This window comes from Tursiops truncatus, chromosome 17, assembly GCF_011762595.2.
Source record: "Tursiops truncatus isolate mTurTru1 chromosome 17, mTurTru1.mat.Y, whole genome shotgun sequence".
In the NCBI taxonomy this organism is placed as follows: domain Eukaryota; kingdom Metazoa; phylum Chordata; class Mammalia; order Artiodactyla; family Delphinidae; genus Tursiops; species Tursiops truncatus.
In genome coordinates this window covers 73,066,365-73,076,234 of record NC_047050.1, presented here as the reverse complement: position 1 = coordinate 73,076,234, position 9,870 = coordinate 73,066,365, and positions in this window count along the sequence as shown.

The following is a 9,870-nucleotide window of genomic DNA, read 5'->3' as shown; positions in this document are numbered from 1 at the left end:
TAGTTATTATTCATTAGTGGTCTCAGGATCTCAGAGGGTGAATGACAGATGACTCCACTGAGAAGATATACATTTTTTTAAATGAATATTTCATCTAGTGGTTTCATCCATTGGTATCTGTTGTCTGGAAGGCAAAAAGGCAGGCAATAAGGTCATTTTTCTAAGTTTATACTTCCTTCTGTTTTTATTACTTGTAATTGTTGTATAAAGAACTAACCCTCATTAACTGGAGTTGTTTCACTGAAATATATTTATCAAAGGAAAGTAGGATAAATATTTAATGTTTTCCCTTTAATTGCCAATTTTCTGAATAAGGAGAATCTTTTATATCTTCAATGGTAAGTATATAGAGCAAGATTCGACTTGCAAATATCTTAAGAACTTTTGCATATATATTCATGAAGGATATTGGTCTATAATTTTATGTGTGTGTGTGTAATTTCTTTGTCGAGTTTTGGTTAAAGGCTTATACTTGCTCATAAAACAAGATGCAAAGTGTTCTCCTCTCTATTATTTTCTAAAAGTTTGTGTACATTTTTTAAACTTAGTATTTGAAAGTAATCACTACTGAAACCATGGACCTGGAGGTTTTTGTGTGGGATGGTTTTTAATAAAAAAATCAATTTTCAAAATTTAGCATTCTTAAATTTCTTCATTATTGATGTTCTACGTCACTTCTTTCTGATCCTGTCATTATTAATTCCTTTCTTCCACTTACTTTGTGTTTACTTTGCTCATCTTTATCTAGACTCTTCAAGAGGAATCTTAGGTCACTGCTTTTATACAGTTTCACATCATATGGTTTCACATCATATGGCCATTAAAAGCCATACTTTCCCCACTGAGTACTGATTTACCTACTTCTACAAATGTTGATGTTTTAGTTTTATTATTACTATAAACACTTTAAATTTTCCATTGCCATTTCTTCTTTGATCCATGGTTTATTTATAAACATGTTAAATTGTCAAATATTCGGGGGGTAGAGGGAGGCTTCTGTATTTTCCTTTAAAATGTTTTTGGTTGTTTCAGTATTTTACAATTTTTAAAAAATTTACTAGTTCTCCTTTTGGCTACAACTCTTTGCACTTTTAGTGGTTTTCCAAGGGAACACAATATCAGAGCTAGTATTTAAACACGACACATAAAATATAAGAACCAGGATATAAGAACCAGGCAGTGAAAAGGTTGATTTACCACCCTCTCTCTCCTTTATACTAAAGTTGTACATAAATTACACTGATGTACAATGGGAATTCACAAGACAATATTATTCTTTTGTTTTCAACTTTGTATGTATTTTTAAAGACAGAAAAAAACACTTTTATATCTACCCACCTATCTACTCTTTCGAGGACTCTGGATTCCTTCTGACGATTTGAGATTCTCTCTGGCATCGTCTTTCATCAGCCTGAAAAACTTTCTTTAGTATTTCAAACAGTGTAGGTTTGCTGGTAGCAAACTCCCTGTTTTTCACTTATCAGTGATGTCTTTATCTTGCCTTTATTATAAAAGAATACTGACACAACATTTTTTTATTGAGTTTTTTTTGTTTTTTGTTTTTTGTTTTTTTTTTGCGGTACGCGGGCCTCTCATTGTTGTGGCCTCTCCCGTTGCGGAGCACAGGCTCCGGATGCGCAGGCTCGGCGGCCATGGCTCACGTGCCTAGCCGCTCCGCAGCATGTGGGATCTTCCCGGACTGGGGCACGAACCCGTGTCCCCTGCATCGGCAGGAGGACTCTCAACCACTGTGAGTCCACAGGGAAACCCGAGGTAATTTTTTTATTTGTCATTTAGACTTGTGCTTTCAGTCTCTTCTAATCTCCTTGGGGTGAGAAGTTGACAAACTTTCATATCGGTGTTCTTCTGTATGAGATGATTCGCTTTTCTCTCGATTCTTTTAAAATGTAACTCTGGTTTCTAACAATATGGCTATGATATTCTAGCTTTGAATATAACTTCCTTAGGGTTCACTAAACTGCTTGAATCTTTATATATTTTACTAATTTGGGGAAATTTGTGAGCATTAGTTCTTCAAAAATATTTTGTCTTACCCATTCTTACCTCCTTTCTTTCTGGGGCTCCAATTACATGTCTGTTAGACTTTTCATATTGTTCTACACATAACGGAGACTTTTAAAAATGTTACATTTGTTCTCAGTTCCTCCAACTGAATAGTGGGTCTATCTTCAAATGTGCTGATTCTTTCTTCTTTCATTTTCAGTCTACTGCTAACCCCATGCAAATATGCATGTTTTCTTCTATTTTTAAAAAAATTTCAGATATTGCATTTTTTATTTTAAAAAATCCCAGTTAGTTATCTTTATAGTTTTCATTTTTCTGCTAATATTACTTATTCATTCACATCATATTTTGTTATTATTCTTGAGCATAGTTATAATAGCTGATTTAAAATCATCATCTGCAAGTTCCATCATCCAAGTCACTTCAGGGTTGATCTTTATTTGTTTGTGTTTTTAAATTTTATTTTATTTATTTATTTTTTATACAGCGTGTTCTTATTACTTATCTATTTTATACATATTAATATATATATATGTCAATCCCAATCTCCCAATTCATCCCACCACCACCCCCGCCACTTGCCCCACTTGGTGTCCATACGTTTGTTCTCTACATTTCTGTCTCTATTTCTGCCTTGCAAACCGGTTCATCTGTACCATTTTTCTAGATTCCACATATATGCGTTAAAACAATATTTGTTTTTCTCTTTCTGACTTACTTCATTCTGTATGACAAGATCTTTATTTCTTATCTTGTCACTTATGTCCATGTCACGTGCGTTTTTGTTGTTGTTTGTTTTTTAAATATAGCTAATAATTTGGATAATTTTAAATTTTATCCTGGACTTTGTGAATGACACACATATTTTAGAGATCTCCTTAGTTTCATCTCAATGATACTACTCTTTATTTTTGCTTTGTTTCTTTCTTTAGCACACAGTTCATTAGGCTAAACTCAAATGCCAATGTCTCTACTACTACGGTGAGCAGTGGCTGAAATATTTATTTTCACTTTAGCTGGGATGCTTGGAGTCTGTCAAACTCATGAGTAGTGCAAGAGTCAGCAAAAGATTTGGGCAGAGATTGTGTGTGCGGAATTTAGAGCATTATCTGTCTAACTCTCATTTCTGCCATATTTCCACATACTAGCTGTGTAGTTGGAACCCTGCCCTCTGGTGTTTAAAAAAAAACAAAGACTTTAAATTTCTCTCCAAGTTCTAGGTAGCCCTCAGGCCCTCAATATGGACTACTGTCAGTGCAAAGTTATAAAAATACCTGCCCCCTTCCCAAGTTAAAGTCCTCCTATAGTTTCTGCTTATTTGTGTCAGTCCCCAGTGAGTTATTGTTTGTTATTTTAGTTATTATTAGCTCTTATTTTCTGTTTCAAGAGTGTATAGTTACCTGCAGGATAATTAAACCACTACAAGATACTTCACCATTACCAGATGTAAAACCTGTATCTCAATGTGGTTTTAATTTGCATTTTCTTAATATTAGGAAAAAAAACAGTTTTTTATGTTCAACAGGAAATTTATTTAGTCTTCTGTGAACTATCTGTTCCTACGTTGTTCACTTTTCTACGTGGTGGTAGAAGTTATTTATTTATTAGTGAGGCAGTCCTGAATTTACCAAACTTATTTTTTTCTTTTTACTTGTTTCAGGATTTTGAATCACAGGCATTTAACAAATATAGATTAAAAGAATGAATGCATGGGTAAATAAATTGATCCAATGTATAATGTAAATTTTTAAGTTAAAAGAGATATCTTAGTTTCACGGGACAGTTACTAGACCTTTAGAGTTAGTAGACATCTTTAATCTTTACAATAAAATTCAACGCAATTTATTGTTGAACTGGAATTCTGGTTTTCTAGCCAAATATAAGAACATTACCATATCCCAGAATTGATAACATGGTGGTAAACTGAAATTGAGGCTTTGACTTTGTACTTGGCCATGAATACACTGCTTAGCATTTTTCTTGTATGTGTTTGCATCTCATTTTCTGAGTTCTTAGAGTGGGGATCTTGGAGGAAAAAAACTAACTTCTCTAATAACAAGTCCACAATATGAAACAAAATATACATTCAGTAATAATTTAGCAGTCAAGACTTTGTCCTTTCTTCTAGATTTGTTTTCATAATTATGCTTTCATCATTTCTAATGAGCTGTCAATTACATATGCAAATTAAGTGGAGCAGAAATTAAAGAATTTCTACATTAGTACCATAACAACTGTGTCATGATTTTATGAGTTGGATGTGATTCATGCAAACTATTAACAAGGTTCTCATACCTGGGGTTGTTCTTTATTTTTATCAACTATGTCTATCAGCTTTCAAGGGAAATTTTATAAACAGAATCGTAAATCTTATATAGACATTTGGAAACTGCCCAATTTTGTCTTTTATAGAGCCACACAACTGCAGCCATAATTAGGCTGCTAAGCATCCTAAAATATGGTGTTGTGGTTACTGTTCATAAGCTGAGTATTGAATGTTTGTCCTCTCCCCACTCCTAACACGTCGAACCATAATGCTGTGGGCTTCACCCTTCACCCTGTGACTAGCCTTCCATATCAATGAAGTGATTTGCCTCCCACCTCTCTCCCAAGCTGGTCCTGACCCAAGCTAGTTAAGCCACACTTTAGATGGCATTCTCAACTTCCTCTAGATCTGCTGGAAGGATCCATTTAATTCAGTCTATTTACTTCATTTTACAGGTAAAGAAATAGGACTGATCTTGTTAATGGAGTACATGGAGATCAAACAGCTAACGTGGGACTTGATTCCAGCTGTCTTTCCTTGTAATTCAGGATACTTATATGGTACAGATTTGCCACTGAAGTTATATTAGATTTGATTACACAAAAGGTATACTCTAGCTTCTAAGCCTATTTACATCCTCAAGGAGTTTAGATTATGAATAAAAAAACTCAGAAAAATAACTGTAATAAAGTCTGGAATATATTTCTTAAAGCAGTGATTTCTACCTATGTGCTAAGGGAAACATTAACTTTAATTTTTCTCAACTCTATCAGAAAACTTGACAAATGTGTAACTTAATCTTCTTTGTGTCTAAAGGTAGGCAATTTTAATGCTGTGCAAAACAAAATCAGATGACTTGTGGAGGTTACCTTGTTTTTAAGTGCTATGTGGTAGAGATGGTGACAGCTTGCTGTTAGAGGTAAGAGGTTTACTGTAACGTCTAACCAGAGCCAAAGAATGATTTGTGTCATAAAAGGGAGCACTATCAAGGCAGTAAAGAGGTGTGCTGAAAGATCAAACCAGCACTAAGGAGTTAACTATCCAACAGTGTGTGCGTCTCTGTGCATGAGAGAACTATAGGTACCGGGAGCCATTTTTGTACTTAGGTAGTAATTACATTTCAACAACTTTACTGAGATATCTTTGGCATATAAAAGTTTTATATATTCGAAGGGTACAACTTCATGTTTTGATATATGTATACATTGTGAAAAGAGCACCACAGTCTAGCTCAGTAACATATTCAACACCTCTACATAGTTACCAGTTGTGGTGTGTGTGTGTGTGTGTTGAGCAAATTCAATTTAAGATCTATCCTCTTAAACACATTTCAAAGATACAACTCAGCGATGTTAACTATTGTGATCATTGCTGTACATTAGATGTCCAGAACTCACTCATCTTGTATAAGTGAAACTTTGAACCCTTTGACCAACATTTCCTCAGTTCCTTCTCTCCCATCACTATCCCTGGAAACTGCCAATCTACTCTTGGCTACCAAGAGTTTGACTTTTATATTTCACATATAAGTGAGATCGTGCAGTATCTGTCTTTCTTTGTTTGGTCTATTTCACTTAGCTTAGCATGGATGGCCTCCAGTTTCATCCATGTTTTTGTAAACGACAGCATTTCCTTCCTTTTTTAAGGGTGAATCTCACACATATATACACATATATGTGTATATATATATACACACATATATATGTCAAATATACATATATCTCATATATATATATGAGTTTTTTATCCAGTCATCTGTTGATGGACATTCAAATTTTTTCCATATTTTGTCTATTGTGAATAATGCCACAGTTAACACAGGAGTGCAGATAACTCTTCAAGATGCATATTTTAATTTTCTTTGGATATATACCCAGAAGTGGGATTGCTGGATCATATGGTAATTCTGTTTTTAAATTTTTGAGGAACCTCCATACTGTTTTGAGCTTTTGATAGAGATAACATTGAATCTGTAGGATACTTTATGTAGTAGAGATATTTTAATAATATTAATTCCTCCAACCCATGAACTCAGGATGTCTTTGCATTTATCTGTCTTCTTTAATTTCCTTCATCAAAGTTTTATAGTTTTCAATATATGTCTTTTTACCTCTTTAAGTTTTTTCCAAAGTATTTTATTATTTTTGATGCTATTCTAAATGGAACTGTTTTCTTAATTTTCTTTTTGGATAAATCATTGTTAGTGTATAGAAACACCACTGAAAGATTAGAGCAGAAATAAAACAAATAGAGAATAGAAATACAATAGGTAAATCACAAAATTAACTGTGTTTTTTTGAAATGGTAAGCAACATTGACAAACCCTTAGCTAGACTCAGAAAAAAAGAGAGAGATGATTCAAAGAAATAAAATCAGAAATGAAAGAGACATTAAAACAACTACCTCAGAGATAAAAAAGGATCATAAGGAACTATCATGGACAACTATATGACAACAAATTGGATAACCTACAAGAAATGCATAAATTCCTAGAAACATACAACTTACCAAAACTGAATCAAGAAGAAATAGAAAGCCTGAGCAGACCAATAACAAATAAGGAGATGAATCATAATCAAAATCTGCCCAACCAAGGAAAGGTTGGAACCAGCTGGTTTCACAAGTGGATTCTACCAAGTATTCAATGAAGAATTAATACTAAATACAACTTAAAACCTTCCATAAAATAGAAGAGGGAACATGTTCAAAGTCATTTCATGAGGCCAACATCACCCTGATACCAAAGCCATGCAAAGTTATCACAGGTAAACTGCAGGCCAATATCCATAATGGACATAGATGAAAAAGTCTTCAGTAAAATGCTGGCAAGCCAAAGTCAACAGCACATACAAGGATTATACACCATAAGTAAGTGAGATTTAATCCAAGGCTACAATTTTGGCTCAACATACACAGAGAAGTCAATGCGATACGCCACACGAGCAGATCAAAGATAAAAACTACCTGATCATCTCAATAGCAGCAGAAAAATCATGTGAGAAAGTACAGCATCCATTCGTGATTAAAAACTCTCAACAAAATAAGTATATAAAAAACTTACTTCAATACAATAGAGGTCATATATGAAAAGCCCACAGCTAAAGCCATAATTAATGGGAAAAACAAACAAACAAACAGAGAACATTTATTCTAAGATTTGGTTCAAAGCAGGCATGCACACTCTCATCACTTTTGTTTTCTGACATAGTACTGCAAGTTCTAGCCAGAGCAATTATACAAGAAAAACAAATAAAAAAATTCAAATCTGAAAGGAAGCAGTAAAATTACTCTGTTTACAGATGACATGATAATAGATGTAGAAAACCCTAAAGACTCAACAAAATAACCTGTTAGAACTAATATATGAACTCAGTAATTACACTTTCAATAATGTTAATTTGATTCCTCTAGTTACTTCAAAAGTGTTACCTAAAATTGTGCAATCTTAATGTGTGCCACAAACAAACATCTAGGAATCATTATTATGCAATATGCTACGTAGTCTTATTTCTGGGAAAATCCAGCATAATTCCATATGTGGTTTGATTATTAGAGGTGAGTGAGGATGAAACCATGCAGAGATGTTACGGAATGAAATGCTAAAAGAAGGACGGATCAGCATGAGCATAGCATAAGTGGAGAACACTCACGTTTGGATATGGATCAAAGACATAGACTATACAATAGCAGGTGCAGGTGGTATAGGACCTCTGATAAGGTGCCCTCCTGGGAGTTTGGACTTTGGGAGTTTATCTTGATAGTAATTGAAATCCTCAGAGATTTAGAACAGATAAGTCAGTTGCATGTAGATGTCTAGGTTTTCCAGCACTATTTGTTGAAAATATTATTTTTGTACCATTATATTCTTTTTGGTTCTTTATCAAACATCAGTTGACTATATTTATGTGAGTCTACTTCTGGGCTCTCAGTTCTATTGCTTTGATCTATTTGTCTGTTCTTTCACCGATACCATACTGTCTTGATTACTGTATATTTTTAGTAAATTTTTAGATCTGGTTAGTATCAAGCCTCCAACTTTGTTTTTCCCCTTAAATATTTTGTTGGCTATTCTGGGTCTTTTGTTATAAACTTTAGAATCAATTTGCTGATATCCACAAAATAACTTCCTGGGATTTTGATGAGCATCACACCGAATCAATAGATCAGTTTGGAAGGAAATGAAATCTTGGAAATCTTGACTCTTCCTACCCAGGAATATGGAATATACATCCATTAATTTAGTTCTTATTTGATTTTGTTCATCAGAGTTTTATAGTTTTCCTCATATAGATCTTGTACATATTTTGTTAGATTTATATCCAAGCATTTCACTTTGTGGGGTGCTAATATAAATGGTAGTGTGGTTTTAATTTCAAATTTCACTTGTTCATTGCTGGTATATGGGAGAGCAATTGACTTTTATACATTAACTTCGTATCGTGTGATAATCACTTATTAGTCCCAGGAGTTTGTTTGCCGATTACAGTTGACCCTGAACAACACAAGAGTTAATCCATGTTTAACTTAAAGTAGGCCCTCTTTTTTCATGGTTCCTCAACATGTTCAGATTCAATTAGTGCTGCAGTATTTACTTTTTTGTGTGTGTGTGTGTGCGGTACGCAGGCCTCTCACTGTTGTGGCCTCTCCTGTTGCGGAGCACAGGCTGTGGACACGCAGGCTCAGCGGCCATGGCTCACGGGTCCAGCCGCTCCGCGGCATGTGGGATCTTCCCGGACCGGGGCACGAACCCGTGTCCCCTGCATCAGCAGGCAGACTCTCAACCACTGCACCACCAGGGAAGCCCTAAATGCCCGTCTTTAAAGGAAGACTCCTGAGGATCTCACAGCTGTGGGCTGAAGGAGAGCAGAGCAACAGCAAGATGAAGGCCTATGGGAATGTGAGTCCTCTTCTTATGCAATTTATGATTTCTAGATCTGCTCAGGCCTGACGTCAAACAAATCCTTTCCATTTATGGATGAAATGCTATTGTGTTTACCCAACGTTATGATTTTTAAAATTAGATTAACACCCAGTTCATGCTGGGAAGCTCAGCAAGCATCATCTCTTGCTGCCCCGTGGTCAGGCATTCTATCTCCTCCAGAGCCTCGCAGCACACCAGGAGCTCCTTCTCAATGGGAGACAACTGTCTGTACCGTATAACATAGTCTTTACTCCCAAACAATAGGAGTCTAGGCTGTGATTACTATTGTAGGCTTATGGTGGCACTGTAGAGCATCCATATCTGATACATCACTTAGAAGTACCATCGAATCTACTGGATTATAAGGCCCATGTGTCAGGGCAGCTGCCTCAAATAATGAACCTGTATCATAGCCCTCTAAACTGTCAGACTTATGCATAATTCTATGGAAAACAGTACGGTGGTTCTTCAAAAAATTAAGACTAGGATTACCTTTTACCCAGATAATCCACGTCTGGGTATAAACACAAAAGAATTGAAAGCAGGGTTTTAAAGAGACATTTGTACACTTATGTCCATAGTCACACTATTTACAATAGCCAAAAAACGGAAGCAACCCAAGTGCATATTGACGGATGAATGGATTAAAAAATACGAT